This window comes from Ammospiza caudacuta, chromosome 4, assembly GCF_027887145.1.
Source record: "Ammospiza caudacuta isolate bAmmCau1 chromosome 4, bAmmCau1.pri, whole genome shotgun sequence".
In the NCBI taxonomy this organism is placed as follows: domain Eukaryota; kingdom Metazoa; phylum Chordata; class Aves; order Passeriformes; family Passerellidae; genus Ammospiza; species Ammospiza caudacuta.
Window position 1 is genome coordinate 12,289,524 of NC_080596.1, and position 16,764 is coordinate 12,306,287.

The following is a 16,764-nucleotide window of genomic DNA, read 5'->3' on the forward strand; positions in this document are numbered from 1 at the left end:
AGAGCCCAGCCGTGTTTCGGGCAGCCCTCAGCGTCTGGCGCAGGCCGCCAGCGCTGGGGAACCGGCGGAAAAGGGAAGATAACTCCGAAGTGCGCGATGGGGCAATTCACGAGCATTTACTTTCTTCATTCCCGGATTATGATCTCAGCCCTCGCAAGCAAACCCTCCCGTCTCCCCCCAGCCTCTCCTCCCACCTCTCTGAGCTCCTTATCTGTCAGCAAACGAGTATGTAAATACCTATAGCTGGCTATGTTTAACACACTCAAACATTATTGATTTGTTGGGCTGCTCGAATATTTTCTTCCTGTCTAGATCTGGTTTCAAATTGCTCATTCAGGCTGTTCGTTCCGATGCTACAATACAGTAATTGTTAAAAAATTAAGCATTTCAAATGGACCCATTGATTTGCATATAAATTAAAATTATTACGCCTCGCGAATTCTAGTGTTTTATAATTATTTCGAAATTAGCGCTTAACCACTTGATCTGAAAGAAAATATAAATGTCTGTATTGACTTACTAATGAATTGCCTAATTAAAACGTCCCGAGGACGTCGTTCGTTAGCAAGATTGTTAAATCGGGTCACATTAGAGGTAGGGATGACGGTGCGAACCGGAGCGAAGCAACCTCTGTTAACACAGAGTAATATAACCAGTGATTCCCATATTTATTTTCCTTTGCCTTGATCCCTTACCCCTCTTCTATGATTTCTTTTAAAAAAATAATTTATTTACGCTCTCTCCCTTTCTCTCCTCTCTTTTTAATTTTTTATTTATTTTTTAAAATAATGGAGTAAAAAGAAGAAGAAGCGCAAATATCTGCCTCTGTGCTCCGAGCCTGCGGTCGCCGCTTCCCGGGCGGGCGCGGATCCCTCGGCCGGAGCCGCTCTCGGCTCGCATCTCGCCGGCAGCGAGCGTCTGCTGGAAGCGGGGAAGAGCAATCGCAGCTGGCGAGGCCCGTCCCGCCAAAGAGATGCTAACACGGCACTTACCTTCGTCATGAAACTAGGCATAAAAAGGTAGCTCTTCCTAGGAGAGGCAGTGCAAAGGAATGCGAGAAGTTCAGGGGAAAAAAAAAGGAAAAAAAGAAAAAAGAAAGAAAGAAAATAAAAAAAAGACCGGCGGTGCGAAAATCTGTAGCCTCGGGGGCTAGCCAGAAACCCTTTCATTTCAAGCACTTATTGATTTGCTGTTGTCATCTTTGGCGACGCAGAAGGACACTTGAAAGAATTTCTGATGGGGCTCTGATCTGAGAAACGAGGTGACCTGACCAGGCTCTCACCAAATTCTTAATTACCACATCAACTGCCTTAAAAATATAAAAAAGAAGAAGAAGAAAAAAAAAAAAAAAAAAGGGAAAAAAGGGGGGGAGGGGGAGAAGAGCGGCGGGGCCGGAGGGGGGGGGGGATATTTGACAGCGCCGGAGTTTGCTTATTCGAACTTTTTTAACCACTCAGAAACTCTCCGTGTGTCCTGCTCCCACCGCTGTAGCGGCAGTCCTGCAGCCAGCTGACCCCATCCCCTCCCGCCCCAGCCCCTGCTCCCGCAGGCCCAGCTCTCGGCCCAGCTCTCGGCCCACGGCGCAGCGATCCAGCGAGCCCGCGGGCAAGGGGCAGCCGCGGGGCGCTGCGGAGGGGCCGGCGCAGCGAAACCGCTCTTCCTGCCGGCCGCCAATGCGAGCAGCCCCCGAAGCCCCCTTCCTTTCGCCCAGACCTAAAGCAGGTCTGGGGAGCAGCCCTCCGTGGGCCAGGGAGGTGAGCCTGGGAAGAGAGTTGCTAAAGAAAACACTTCAAATGCAGCAGATCTCTGAGGAGATCGGGAGAGAGGTCAAGACAACGCGTGTGTGTGTGTGTGTGTGTACATATGCGTGTGTTACACTCAGCCAGAAATGCAAGCCTGAGACTTGTCTGCAGCCAGCTGTTAAGAGTGTCATCAAAACTACATGTATACGCTCCGAGCAGGGGAGCAAAAAGGAAAATTCAGATGAGGAAATCAACACGAAAAACACATTGTCAAAGGCACTGCGAGGCAAATAGTGTTTGGTGTTGCTTGTACCCAGGCATACAATGCTGACAGATGACAGCATGCTCTTGGCTGAAGAGAAATACACTGCCTTTGTCCCACATGGTGTACACACACATGCACATTCCTTCTTCCTACTCTGGCTGCTGTTTCTGCAGGACAAAGCAAACCCCATCTTTTATAAGCATAATTTTCCCCCACCTCCTTTTCTCGTTCTGTTCTCCCCCCTCCTCCCCCCCCCCCCCCCACCTTCCCATGTGTGGTAGTTCTTTATTTTAGTATCAGAAAGCTGAGGGCTGGGATTAGCAGCTATTTTGGCATCTGATTCTGTCCACCTCACAGCAGTGGCTGGACTCAGGCTGTGAAAGCCCAGCAGGCTGTTGCTTAGCATTTTGTACCCTAGTTAGCTTTGAAGGGGCATTGTCCTTTCCAAGCAAATGCCAGTCCCACCAGATCACATCAAGTAAGGCTGATGACATCCCTGTTTTCTGTGTCTGCTCCCCCTTCCCATTTCCAGTGCGTCACCTGCTCAAGTATGGCAACCAGTACTGTATAATAATACCCGAGTCTTATACTCTCTGTTGAGCCTCAGCTCTTCAAAATTCTGGTTCATAGGATGGCACCACTCAGTAGAACACACTAGCCTAACATTCATTTTCAAGCCTCATTTTATGGCTTCAGTCATTTGTGACAGAAATTTTTGGCTCATAGCTTGCTCACATCCTGCATCCACTGCAGTGTGCTTAACACATCTGTCTTCTCCCTACATGCCTGACACTTTGCAATACTGCCACTGAATTTCCTTCTCAGTCATGTTGTAGCAAAGGGAATGAATGAAACCACTCCTTGTTATTTTACAGGAGCTGGATTCAAATTCGAAAGGTTTGGGAGTTTAGTAGACAAACCCTAGAAGAGGTGCCACTTGGATATTTTTTTGACATGACTCTCTATGTTGCTTTGAAAATCTTTTCCAAAGTTTATGGAAACCCAGGATCTCTGTGTAGTTTCTTAATTTATTTTCATCCATACTTGGTAAAATTAGACCTTCTGGTAAGTGCTGCAGGTGTAGGCTGAAGAGGATGTCACATTTTTCAAAAAACAGGTACTACACTACAACAGTGCTGCCAGTGTTGGAGTGTCATGGTCTCCCTGCCACTTTCATCTGGAAAGCAGGCAAGGTGTCACACCTTCTGTCTGTCACAGCACGGAGGGACCCATCCCTCATGCCACGAGTGCTGGCAGTGTTTGTGCTCACCCTCCTCAGGGAGCCTCTGTCACGTTCATCAAGTGACTGCTTCTCCTGCATTTCACTTGCCTTTGTTGCTGCCAGTCCATCTCTCAAGCTGCAAAATGCTCCACCTAAAATGTGTGATCTCTGGCTGTGGCCTTTGTGTGTTTCTGAAAGAGAAGGGGGAGAAATGATGCCAGAATGACCCTAAATTATCTTTATATTGTGGTTTTGTTACAAAACAATACTCTTTCCTCCTTCGGGCACAACACAGTTGTGATTAAGCTTATTGAAGCAGATGAAGTAAATGTGCATTACTTGGACTTTGCTCTCCTCTCACACATGATTTCGTGATCATTCAGTGTGATGATGTGCAATCGATCCGTTCCTGGGTCTTGCTATCTTTGCTGAGCTACATGTGGCTGAAAAGGTAGATGCACACTGAAAATACCGTGTCTGATCTCACATCATTCCTCACAGCAAACCCTTCTGTCTCCTTTCTGCCTTCCTTGGGCTGTCCCTGCCCTGCTGCGGGTCCCCCACACCTTCAGTCCCTCACCGCAACTGCCGCCCTCACCATGGAAGGCCATGGAGTGCATCTTCTGTCCTGGCTGATGGGGTTTTTTTGGTAAGAATATTTGGGAAGAGGTGTTATGTGTGCTCAGAAGTTCTGATATGAGTTTTTGGGATGTACTGTCAGGTTTTGGTAGGTGGCAGGACTGTTGCACTCCCTGGCCTTTGGAGACGGCTGGGGCTGGCTGTGACAGGCCCTGGGTGGCCATGGCTGCCTGAGGGGCCACTGAGGGGCACAGCAGCCTCACTGCAGCCGCTGCTGTGCCTGCTCACCATGGCTACCACAAGTACAAACCCACCCAGGAGTGCAGGGGATCACAAACCCCCAGCCCTGCTGGCAGTGGGGTGAGGAGAAGGAGGGTAAAATCCCCCCCCCAGCATAGGGAGACCTCACTCTTGTGTTGGAAGGGACCTGTCACTCCCTTCCTCTATGGCGTGAGGCAATGGGACGTGGCCAGGGTCAAGACAGGCTTCAGTGCCTGAGGAGCTGGCTGAGAGCAAGGGAAACAGAGCTGAACAGCAGCCCAGCTGTTTGACTGGGACAGCCTGGGAAGCCCTGTCCCTGTGAGGGGAGGCTCCACCCTGACACCCCTGACCCACTGGGCAGGACTTGCTGCCCTGTGTCAGCCCCTCACCAACCCAGAGTGGCTGCTGGGTGGCCAGGCTGTGCCCCAGCCTTTGGACAGTCTCCATGCTTTAGGAAGGTTAAAGTATTAAGTGGCATTTGGGAAAATCGCTTGAGGAAGGGCAAAGGTGGCAGCACCCGGTGGGTCGTTCTCCATCTGGGAGCGTGGCCAAGCTCTCTTACTGTAATAAGCTGTGTCCAAGTGCTGGCTCTATATTAGACACTGCATTTAAAAACTATTTCACTAGCTAAATTTTCCTCACCAGCTGAGGGCTGCTTCCCTATTTTATTTTTATTGTTCCTTTCCTTAATTTTATATGGAGCTATTCTGCCTGCCTCCATCAGAGAAGATGTTGAATGCTTTCAGAAAAATATTTGTTCTGATGGAATTTATGATAAGATCTGTAATTCAAATTTATGGTTAGCTTGATGTGGCAGGTTAGGTAAAAAGGATCCTGATGACATTGTGGCAATCATGAAAAGCCATATATTTTAGGCAAGTTTGCACAGCTTCTTGAAAAGTGTTTGGAAGCAGAATGTGGGTATAGTCAAATAAAGAATACAGCTGGAAATATGATCAGGTTAAAAGAACCCCACAAAGTCCAACACCTAAGCTAGAGGATAAGTTTATAGGTACACTGTAGGAGTGTCTTAGTATTCCCCAGGCAGAAGAAACACTCACTTTGAGGTCAAACTTGACAAGAAAAGGGAAAATGCTCTTGGTATTAATTTTGATTTTGGGAATGAGTGTATTCAAATCACTTCAGCAGACAAGAAAGCAGAAGAGGAGAGCTTGCTAGCAGGTTTCTCCCCCACTTTTCTCTGCTTTCAGGAATCTTGCTTACCAGGAGAGCAGAATGTCTGCCAGTTCTGCCAGGGTTGTACCTTCCTGCTGAACACAGAGGCAGCTTGGTGCAGCAGCAGCATCTTCTTCCCAGCTGCTTTCACTGGTGGGTGGTGTTGACAGAATCTCCTGAGGAGATGATGCCACATAAACCAGTTCTCCAGTTCTTCATTCAGCTGGGTCATCCCTTCATCTTTGACTCTGACTGGGGATGCTCCATGAGCCCTCATGGTACACATGTTTGTGGAGTTGCTTGTGGTATCTACAGCCATTGAGCTCATGACTCTTTACACATCTGCTTATCTCACCTTTTTCCCTGTCTACTCCCTACCAGCCTTAATTTGCAAGCTTTACCATCCTGGGCAGAGGTTCTGGGCACAAGAGTCGTGCTGCCTTTCTCTGTTTAGCATCATACTATTTAAAAGAATGTATTCCCCATGTAAACTTTAGGGAGAAAACAGAGAGACCTTTTAAATTTGTCAGACTGGTGGAGACTGAAGGAGATTTTTCTGCAGCTGATTTATCTGTCTCTGCCTGCTACTGAGTAGCTATAGCACATTTTGGTTATTGTTTTCCCTCCTGATTTCTGAGACCAAACATTTTCACACAGCCTGTTTTTCTTTAACTGATTTTTCTTTTTGCCTTAGAGCACTGGAAACACAAGGGCCCATGAAAACTTTGTGGCATTTACCTTCCCATGAAAGGAAAGCCCTAAATAAAGCAGGGAGGCTCAGAAAACACTGCATTATAAGAAAAGCCTGGAAGTTATTTCTGTCTTCTCAGATTTTAAAAGCTACTGAATATACCTGTGATTATAAGTGAGCTGTAGGTCAACAAAAATTGCTGTTAGTGCTTTCATTATAATCTCAATTGTTGGGAGTTTACTTAGCACAAACATTTGCTTTGTGGTGAAAGTATGGCACGTAAGCCTTTTGATCTGCAAGCAGTAAAAAAAAAAAAACCCACCAAATTTTTTGCTTTGTTTTCATTCCCTCCAAACACACTTTATAAACTGCATTACAGCATGACCGATCTGATGTTTGAGCTATAAAACATGGCAAGAATATAGATGACATTTGCCACTCCCCCTTTGCTTGGTTTGGGAGAAAAATCTTTTTAAAAGGCACGATAAGATCTCTTTTGAGTGTGCTCAGTAGCAGACTGCACTCCTCTGCAAAAAGATGAGAAGCTGAAATATGGGCTTTGCCTCATATGTTGCCCTGTGAGTGATAAGCAGAGACACTCCCTCTGCAGCCCTGAGAGCTGCAAGATGGCAGAGAAAGGCTCAAAATATGGTGAGCGTGAAGATTTTAAGATTTTTGAGTTCACACAGGGCAAGGGACCAGTGAAAAGTCCTGAGCTCATGTTCTTTTTTTTTCCCTTCCCCCAACCCACCCAGTCATAAAGGCTCCTCTTCTCCCACAGAAAAGGAAAACAGCCCACTTGTTGCTTCTCTAAGCTTTTCCAAAGAAATCAGCAACGCAGTGCTGAACAGCTGGGCTCCTTCTTGGCACTTCACAGACAGGGGGGTGAGAGAAAAAGATTTCCAGATACTTAAGATACTTAAGCAGGAGTTGCAGCTGCTCCTATGGCAGAAGTGTTCCTGTGAACAAGCAGGTAAGGATTTCTGTCTGTAGTGCCTGGGCAGGCTGAAGTTTCACAATGGGCACAGAAATGGGCACGATGGGCAGCAGCGTCAATGCCAGCCAGGCTCTGTCCCGCCTGGTACCTGGAAAGGCCAGTCAGTGTCAGTTCACACGGAGTGGAGGCTGCGGCTCCCCAGACGGTGTCAAATGACAGTCTGTTTCTTTAGAAAACCTGTCCGTGGGTTTTCCTAATCCGCCGAAGCACAATGAAACACAACACGCTTCACTTTTGGGCTGTTTGTCACGCCTGCTGAGCTGTGGTACGAGCAATAAGTAATGGTGTATTTGCAGGTGATATGATAACATGAAAGGAAGGCATCTTCACATCACTGAGGTATTCCTGAAGGGTGCTTCTTCTGTTCTTGGAAAGATGAACTACAGAGCTGATTGAGATCTTCCCATTCCATCACTCTGCCAGAGGACACACTTTTTGGAGACTTTTTCCTTGTTTCTCTGGTCTCTCTCTCCTACATCAGCCTTCCAGATTTTTGGTCTTGCACATTTACTCCAGGTTTTCATTCTGGAAATGTTTACATACAATTTATACAAGGATTAGAATTCAGCCTTGTGCATTTTCCTAGCGATACAGAAAACTCACTCTAATGCAGAACTGTACCTTGCCCCATATGCTACACATTGCTGAAAAATAGACTTTTTTTAACATCTAAATTTTTAAGAAAAAAAAGAAAATTCTTTTAATAGGTTATAGGCTTATCAAAGGGGGACTTTTTTCCTAGAATGGTGCTTCCACACAGAAAATGCTGCCTTTCCAGTTAAAATTTAACATTGTTACAGGCAACAAAAAAATATTGGTCTTACGACAGGCAGTGCAAGGAAAACAGAGAGCAGCAATCAACAGCACCATTTTCATAACTGCTAGCACCTGTTAACTCCAGTCAGGTGTTGGCACTTTAAATACCAGCTCTGGCAGGACTATTTTTGCTGGGGTTGAAGGTCTCTTTGTCTCGGGAAGCTAAAGATTTACAGAATTTTTGCTCCATCCCAAGAATTCATTGTGGAGGAAGAGCTGATTTCAGCAATTCCATCTGCTTTCCTTCTACACCACCTGCCTCTTCCTTTCTTATCCTGAAGGTTACTGTAAGTGTGCATATATATTTACCAGAAAAATCTGATACTCCTGGATCTTTTGATGGATTTGATTTTTTGCTGGAAATTTTTTCTCTTCTACTGAGGTAATGTTTAGTTCCTTAGACTTCTAAATCCTGATAATGAGCAGAACTGGGGTTTGGGTTCATATCCAGAAAAAGCCTTTAAAGCTAAGTAGGTCAGGTCAAGAAGGTGTGCTGTGAATTCCTTAAATCCACAGAGCTGGTGTTTTACCCAAATTCTCTGTTTCTTGGGTGGCTTTGTTGTGCAGGCGGTCAAGTTTGTTTATCTCTTCTAGAAACTGCATTATACAAACTGGAGGCAACCAGCCCTTCCTTGCTGGTGGAATGCTAACTGTTTTCTGACTGGCTAATATAACAGAATGGGAGTTAGGAAGTGCACCCATGCTTTAGGAGTGGACTAGGCTGACCTACAGTCAAGAGGATTTTAACTGTGCCTGATGTGGTTGGATTAACGCCTGTGGACCGGTCTTACTAGCAAGCAAATACTTTGACCAAGCATAGAAACTTCTGCTTTTCTATATTCTCACCCTTTCCTTTGCTCCTAGATTTGGTAATTTCTCTGTATAGCTGAGATATTGTGTTTCCTGGTTTGAGCTCTCCTTCCCCTAGTTCTTTACCTAGCATAAGGTTTTCAAGGGAAGGTGGGGACTAAGAGTATTTGGATAACTGTTTCTGCTCATTGGTACAACTCATTGGTCTTGTGGTTTTTTTTCCTCCTAAAAAAGGAAGGCAAATTAATCTCCTTTTCTTTCCTTCTCCTTTCTGGCTTTTTTACTGGTTTCTTTGATACTGTACTGAGTGTGCACTGAGTGTGCTCAGCTTGCTACATTTCTGACTTAATAGTCTTAATATATTGAATATGTGCAAGTGTGTACACAAGAGAATTGTGCCCTGCTTTTATAAGCAAGTAACAGAAAAAATTAGTTAGCTTTATCTTTCTTATTTTATTACTATCTTAAATACATCAAACTCTTCCCCGTTCCCTTATTAAAGGTTAGACAGTCCCAGTTTTAGCAGTAACATGAGAGATGCTGTTTTTGACCAAGTAAAACTGAATTTTAATGTATTAGTGAACTTTGTATTAGGAGGTTAGCATTTAAAGGATTATTAGCAAACTTTTGATTTCTACATCATTGAACTGTCATATTATGAGAAAGCTTTTGTTTCAATTATGTAAAGATGTTTTTTGAGGTTAAAGCATGTCTGTGTGTTTTTGCTGAATGGAAGAAACTGGTTGTACTAATTCAACACACACTGTTTGAAAATAATTTTTTTGTTGTATAGGCTGGAATACCAATTGAGTAGCAGGAGGCTGCTGCATCTTTGAGGGTTTGTTAAATATACTTGTAATGTAGATGTTAGAACATACCCTTCAGTCTTGTACAAAGTCTGACCTGAGTGGGGGGGAGGGAAATGTAATGAGAGGAGGTTTAGAAGAGTCAAAATTAGTGTTCAGGTGCTTAACTTCTGATATATCTGGTCCAATCTGTAGATGTGCTAAATGCTTGGCATTCTTATTAGTATTAACGAAATAAAGATACTGTGGAGTGAAAGGGTTGTAAAAATTACTCTTCCTGATCATCTAATTATGATAACAGTGCTACTTTTAGTTTATCCTAGCTGATCGTTACATGAGGAAGTGTTGAAGTAAGAGTCTGATATTTTCTCCTATCTGCAAAATAGAAATACCACATTTTTGGTAGTCTGCAGCTGTGAGCCCTGTAACTGGTGAAGGACTCAAATGATTTAATTGTAATCAGAATGCTATTTTTTTTCCTGACTTCTTCTTCATCCCCTCCTCCTCAACATGCACTCTACCTTTTGTCCTTGTCCAAAGGATTGCTATTAGGAAAACTAAAGGGATTTTGGGCTCCTGTTAATGTTTATGACCTGGCAGCATACTGACTTCTCTATCGTTGTTGTTTGAAATCTTAGATGGTTTCTCGTGTACCAAGGCTATTTTAAGACTGAGATGCTTTGGTTCACGTGCAAATAGAAGCTGTCAACTGTTCAGCAGAACCAGGATACTTTCAGCTCCCCAGCTGAAGGCTACCATGTACTTTCAGCATGTCCTTGTCTGTCTGAAAAAGTTCACAGCTGGTTAGCTGAATGACGTGGAGGGCTTTTTTCTTTCGTTAGGCAGCTGGTGCTAACTAGGGACTCAGTAGTGGAAGCGATTAAGAATTATGAGATTCAAGAAGGAACAAAATGTTAATTTAAGCCCACCTAAAAGGCCATATTTGAATGTTTCTGTAAATTGCTATTCAAAACCAGAGGAAGAACTCCTGTTTCCTTTTCTGAATTGAAATTCTCTTTTGATATAGAATTAAAAGTATGCCACTGAAGTGGCCCTTTTCTCCATCTCCATAGTGTTTAAATATTTGATTGGACACTGCTTTAGAGAGAGTTCTCTTTGCTTAGAAATTGTTCTACTCCTCCTGAAAGGCAAACTTTTTTGTACGGGCTCTAAGAGGATTCTTAAAATTGCTAACTAACTGTGAAATGTCCTCTTTTTTTTCTTTCTTTTTGGGGAAGGGGGGGGGGGGTGTCACAAGTAACATACTGATGGATATTGCATTCATGCTGAGTATTTTCTGTCATTTTACAAGTTTGATTTAAAATTGAGCATCTGCTCTAAAGTAATGCTAGTCAAGGACTTAGTTTCTTGGCCAGGACAAAGCTTGGTTTCCTTTTGTTATTCTGTGTCATCACAGAAAGTAGACTAATGTTATTTTGAGTTTGTCTTACTTTTTTTTTCTAGACATATTGAGCTGAATAGCCCAACATACCAAATTATTCTATGTGCTTTAGTTTCAAATTTTTCATGTAGAATCCAAGTTTTAGCATCAGGAATCAATTAAATGATGGTTTGATTTGACTGAAAAATTAATGGTCCGGAACTGAAACCTCATAGTATTTTTTAAAGTTCTTATTTTCAGTACTCCTGTTTTGAATAAAAGTCTGGACTCAGCCCAGTAACATAAAGCTACATGTTCTCTCATCATCTAAACATACATAATGATTAAATTTAACAGTGATTGTTTTCTCATTGCTGCTTTTGGCTGCATAGGTATCTTTCTGCATTCATAAAATTAGTTCCCTGGCCATAAGTGGCACTATGCTGACTTGCTGTGAAAAGCTCTTTGCTACTGTCTGTTGTTCTTTTCAGGAAACAATAATTTGCCAAGTACAATTCATATTCAATAATTATATGTCATCTTCAATGACAACTTGAACATTCAACTCCGTTTATGCTTGAATTGGACACTGATTTTTCATTTTAATGATAAACAGATTGGCATGTAATACATTTGACAATACATCTGCTTAAAATGTGTTAAGATTGCTGAATGAAAAAAAGGGATTTGCATTGCAGGCTAGTGGAGGTACTCAAGCCAAAAGTAAAATGAGGATGCATTCTACTCTAGGTAATTCCCAACAAAAGAGTGCAGTGCCTTTAATTTGGCTTCATAGTGGGCATATTTATAATTGACTTTTCTGGTTTGCTTTTAGTCTGTCTTCTGGCCAGGAGAGGATCTGCAGGCAAGAATACTGGGAGTATTTAAGAAAAATAATTATTGTGGCTTTACTTAAAAAATGCTTTTGAGTTTGAATGTAGATTTTTTTTTCTCATAGAAAATATTGCAAATGAAAATTGAATTTAGCCTAACTGCAGAGTTTAAGCTCTTGTTACCTCTGCGTTCAGTCCTAAATAGTTTCATCTTTGGAGTTCTATATCTGCATATAAATATCTTAACATGTTACTAGAATATGTACTGACTTTGATATATTAAAACCACCTTCTACTGAAGTGGTGCTTTTGGATAAAGATGAAAGTTTCCACAAATACTCTGATTTTTCTGATTGTAATGGTTTACTTAACCCCCTCAAGTTTCCTCAGAACTTAAACAGATACCTTAAATTTGAGTTCTTAAAATTTTTCTGTGAACTTGCATGTAAAGCTGAGTTCTTGACTTTATTATAAGCTATCTAAATGCCATGTAAAATTGAGTTATCAAGTTTTAGTTTAGTAGGCACTGTGATGTAAATGCGTTTCTCCAAGTCCAGTATTCCTATGAGACACCAGGTACAATGTAAAAACTTGGAAATATATATATATATATATATGCACGTTATGTGTACACTCCAAAGCAAGTGATTGGTGAATGTTTGAAATGCTGTGGATAAGCAGATTTAACCAGAAAATTACTGACATCTTTTGAAAAAAGCCCCACACAAACTGTAATGGTGGAATTGGTTGTGAAAGCAGCAGATCTCAAGTGAAAATATGCTGAAAGAATGTTGTATTTGTAATAAACCCCTTGTTTCTAGTTTTCAAAGCATGTAACTGAGAGCTTTGGATAATCTTGACATTTGGACTTCTGCGCTTCCTGTCACAGAACATCTTGAGGCTCTTCTTGATCAGTGAGGCCATCACTTGTTCTGTCCTGAGCATCTTTGTCCGTAGTGATTTTTAAGGCTATTTGTTTCTTCAGACTTTGATAATTGAACAGTTCAGAGTTTCAGAGTAACAGCTCAGCATGAACAGTTTCAGAGTAGCAGCAGTCATTTTGCTGCTCAAAGTGGAGTGAACCTGAATAGTTTGTCATTACAGAGCCTTTCCTAGGCTGACTATGGTGGTAATGTGAGTGTTTGTGTTCAGGCTTGGTTTTTAACATGAAGGTGATGCAATGATTCCTCTAAGGATATCATATTTCTGAGGTTAGTTTGTTGCTGATGCTTATTCTACTTGAACCCCATGCTCTTTGTGACTTACTAATACTCTTCTGTACTTCTATGTTTTCTTTGATCTCACCTCCTTGTATTTGCAGGATGCTGCTTTTATAAGCACTGCTGTTTTTAATCATACAAAGGGTAAATCCATATTCAGGTTGAGTAGTCTTTGAGCATGGCCAGTTATCACTTTACTTGCATTTGTGAAGATTCATGGAACGTAAGACTCTTTGGATTCAGTATGTTCCTGGGTTTTATTCAGCTGCTACAGTGAAGAATTGAAGTATCCACGCTTGTCTGAAAAAAAAAAGTAAATTGATTATTGATTAATTGTGGTCAGTTAATGGGGAAAGTGTAGAGGATACTTTAAGAAATGTAGAGATCTACAGATTTCTGCTTTTGCAGCAGGGAGACATTTTTCAATTAAAGAAGGAACCACACATATTAAAAAATGCAGCTGTTAAAGAAAAGAATAAAGAAGCAAGGAGCTGCTCGTTAGACTTGATTATAAGCAGTGGTGGTAGGTTGTTTCTCCCAAATAAATGTGCCTTTCCTGCCAGTCAGGTGTCTGAGTTAGGATGGGGAGGATAAAAAAGACAAGCTTTCAGGCACATAAGTCTTTCTTCATGCTTGATTAGATGCAGTACTCAATTACTACAGGTCCTGTAGGCACACAGGTCCGGTGCAGTCACTTGTACAGCACTGAGATAGGCTTTTTCATGTAAAACATGCATTTAAGGGTATAAAACAACTGAGATGGTATCTTAAATTTGTTCTTAGTAAAATATGTCAGCTTATCTTAATTTTCTCATTAGTGAGATATATGATAAATTACTGGAGACTTAGCTGCTGTGGCATTATTTATGTTAACTGATACAGCATAATAATGTGATGATGAAAAGGACCTGGGAGGAGAAGAGGGAAAGCAGAACTTGGACAGCTATCTACAGAAATGAAAGGAATCTTGACTGCCCACTAGGTTTTAAGTGGTTCTCAATTGTAAAACAGGCATTTTGATTATATTACTAAAAATTAACACACACCCCACCTCCCAAAGGAACCCCAAACAACCTGCCAAAGGAAAACCTGAGCCCGTGTCATCACTTGACAGTAGGCAGTTCAGGCACTGTTTTGATTTGGATTTTCATCTAGTTCTGAATAGCAAAATTTAGAGTTGTGATTTCAAACAGAGTTTCTTATTTTTTTTTTCCTTTTGTGACAACATGCTGGTTTCTGAAAAAGGCTAGGACTCTTTGGTGAGTCAGTGCCTGGCTGTTGATACACAGCTCATCAAGGCAGAGATCTAAATGCCAACTGTGAATAGTAAAGAGTCTGTACATTCTATTAGAATACCTTTGCCAGCTACAAATAAAAGGGTAGGAGACGAGCCACCTGGCAGTGTCCCAAGTACATCTCAGGTCATGGAAGACTCCTGGCAGAGACAGAAGGACAACTCATGTTATATGTGATTGTTGTTGAGGTGAGGCTTGAGATATGTGTGCATTATGGTTGGGGGGTGTGTTGCTGTTTAGAGCACAGCTCCAGAAACAGTGGAGAAAGATAATTTGGTTTATGTCTTGTGTTTGGCACATAGCAACAAGCAGGAATCTTCTTGGCGGACCCTGTGCTCCTCTTCAGAACCACAAAAATAATAGAAATGGGCTGTTGTAAAAGGAAAGATGGATGTCTGTAAAGGGTTCTTGAAACTGGCAAAATTAAACACCACCAAATAGCTGAGCTGAGCCCTCCCTTCTCCTCCTGGTCTCCTGCTGATTTTAATATGATTTGGTTGTTACTTGAGTTGTTCCTATAGTCAGATTACATGTGGGTATTTATAATTATCCCTGCTATTTCTTCTCTTTGTGGATTTTTTCAGTCACACTTGTGTGCATTTTGTCTCTTCAGTTATGTTGTAAACCCTGAATGGTGGGGTGTGGGAAAGATCAGCATTCTCTCTGCTATGCCATGAGTCCAATCTCTGGAAGGTGGCTTTTCACTGTGTTTAACACATACAATAGAGCAGGAATGAGGATGACTGATTTTTGTCTACCCACGTTCTTCTCAACCACAGCTGCTTCTCTTCCTCCTAGATTTTCAGAGCCAGTGAAACTCTAATCCTAATCTAGCTGGCAGTCTCTTAGAGTGCTATGCTGTGGAGTGGGCAAACACTTCTCTGTTTAATTTGTGGCTGGGCACAATGAAAGCAAAGTGGTGCCTGTTGCTGTGATTGGAGAGCTGCTGGACATTGGTGCATTTGAAATATGAGTCCAAACGTTGCTGATTGTATCCTTTTCTGCTTAAAGATGCTTGCCCATGTGTATTTTTGCTTCCACTGCCTAATTCAGCAGCTGTGAGCTGCAGGCAGTAGCACATGTGCATTGGCTAAAATAACCAGCCAGCCTCTCCCTTTGCTCTTGCCAGAGTCTCATGTTGTTGAAAAGAGTTTTTAGGATCAGATCCGGCTTCTCAATTTACGTTATTCCTTTGCCCAAGCCCAGCAGGAAGGCCTCATCAGGGTGGCCTGTCCTCTTATTCTTTTCTAGATCAAGTTTAAAAAATAGTAATTTGGGGAATTTAGTACAGTAGCTAAGTGGTTCTTATTTTAACTTTAAAGTAGTATTACATATCAGGAAAATGTCTCTTAGGCTTTAGGGGTTTTTTGTAGGTTCTTTTTTAAGAGCTCATTTTTATTTTTACTCTTTTAAACATGTTAAAATACTGTTTTAGTTTCTGCATTCCTTTCACTTTACTGTAGGAAGCAAGGGCTTTTGTCCCTCAGTTGCCCAGCGCAGACTTACAGGGCAGGTAGGTAAAAATGCAGGTGGCTTGCTATTCTCTTGAAACTGATCCCATGTATGTGAATGACATGACTATGGACTTTGTAAATGCAAATATCATCTTTTTAGGGAGAGAGCCTGGACCCTATGCCTAGAGGAAAGTGCATTCTCCTCTACCTGTAGACACTTGCTTGTATATTCTGGTCCAAACACTTTTATGCCAAGAGGCATCCTGAATCAAATTTTTATTATTAAATTATAAGAACCTGAAAACTGTTTTTATAATGGATATGTTGAAAGGTCATCAAATTTAGGACCAGGCACAGCTATAATTTTACAGGCATTAGGCATCTGAAATAACTTTGTCTGAAGATTACACCTGGATTTGTCATCCGTTTTCTGGGAAATACTTGAACTGTGTTTTATGCACACAAAAAGACTTACTTCATAAGATAAGGAGCTCTGAGATTTACATTCCAATATTCAACAATACTTTTAAGTGCTTTTTTCATTCTCATAATAGAGCTGTCATAAACTATGTATTTTAAATGTATCAAAATAAATTTATGAAGAAACTCTACATGGAACCTTAATTCTCATATTTGAAGTGGAAAGTGTCCCATAAGGTTAGGTCAGCTTTTTACAAACCACATCTATTAACAGAGAGTCTTGCAGCTTTGCTTATTATTTAAATAGTTGCCTTAAATTAAATTGTCATATATGAATGCTTGATGTGTGAGGAAGATTCCCTGGGGCTGCCTCTTGCACTCTGGGAGTAAACAAATGACGAGTCACTGTTTCATCAAACAGGCAAAACACTTGCAATATGTTTGGGTGCAGTGGAAGAAATTCTCCTGACAGGCTGGAATGAAGGCAAGGCCTGTAAGGAGGTTGTATTCCAGCAAAAGGATGTGTGTCCAATTCCTGCATCAGCCAGCTGCTGATGTGCACCCCCTTGACATAAGGAACAGCAATGCATCACTGTCAGAATGTCACGCTGGCTTTTAGGGGTCAATTCTGTGTTGCTTGGATGTCTTGTAGTGACCAAAGTTCTGTCTTTTCATATTTGACTTCAAGCAGTGCTAGATGTCCTATTTCTGAGGGATAATCTGTTTCCTCTGTAATGTGGACAATGTCTTTTGCAGAAAAGATGTTGAAATTATTCCCTTTGGTTGCTGTAAATGG

At 41.9% G+C, this 16,764-nt stretch overlaps 1 long non-coding RNA gene across 1 annotated transcript in view; it reads left to right on the forward strand.

The window, feature by feature from the left end:
- Positions 1-7,880: 7,880 nt before the first annotated feature.
- LOC131557222 (uncharacterized) overlaps positions 7,881-16,764 on the forward strand; it is a 58,528-nt gene continuing 49,644 nt past the window's right edge. Inside the window, exon 1 of the long non-coding RNA XR_009274714.1 lies at positions 7,881-8,036. This is a non-coding gene — a long non-coding RNA (uncharacterized LOC131557222). The remainder of the gene's footprint in view (positions 8,037-16,764) is intronic.